The following is a 516-nucleotide window of genomic DNA, read 5'->3' on the forward strand; positions in this document are numbered from 1 at the left end:
ACGCTGGCTTAGACCGTGGCCACGGGGGGCCTGACGGCCACACCGGGCCAGCAGCAGCCTGACGAACCTCACGGAGGTCCACGGCAGCCTCGGGGGGTCCCTGACACAGGACTGGGGGCCTCAGACTCGCAAACCCCATCACACCCCCTCCCTTTCCTCTGCCTTCCTTACAGCTCGTCCCGAGGGGAGCTTTCTAACGCTCCGGGGTTAAGGGGAAAACAAGAGGACCATCAGAGCTCATGTAGATAACACAGAAGGGAATCATGTCAGGAAACGGGAACGAGGACATTTAGTGCGAGCTTCCCGGCAGCCAAGGTGAAAAGGGAAACAAGTTCCACGTTCTCCTTGTCTGGAAGGAGGCGCACCAGCTCTTAAACCGCCAGGGTCCCTGGCTCCTGCCTCGCCACCTGACCATGGCCTCCTAGGAGGAGCCCTGCAGGACAGGAATGGTCTGGCTCCGCTCGGCCAGCTCTGCGTGACGGGTGGACCCTGCCCGGGGGCCAGGCTGCCAGACCC

At 62.8% G+C, this 516-nt stretch overlaps 1 protein-coding gene across 1 annotated transcript in view; it reads right to left on the minus strand.

Moving 5' to 3' along the window:
- The window catches only part of LOC102248493 (neurogenic locus notch homolog protein 2), a 52,176-nt gene that overhangs the window by 14,604 nt on the left and 37,056 nt on the right, over positions 1-516 (minus strand).

The sequence above is a fragment of the Myotis brandtii genome, unplaced genomic scaffold (genome assembly GCF_000412655.1).
Source record: "Myotis brandtii unplaced genomic scaffold, ASM41265v1 scaffold691, whole genome shotgun sequence".
NCBI classification, from domain to species: domain Eukaryota; kingdom Metazoa; phylum Chordata; class Mammalia; order Chiroptera; family Vespertilionidae; genus Myotis; species Myotis brandtii.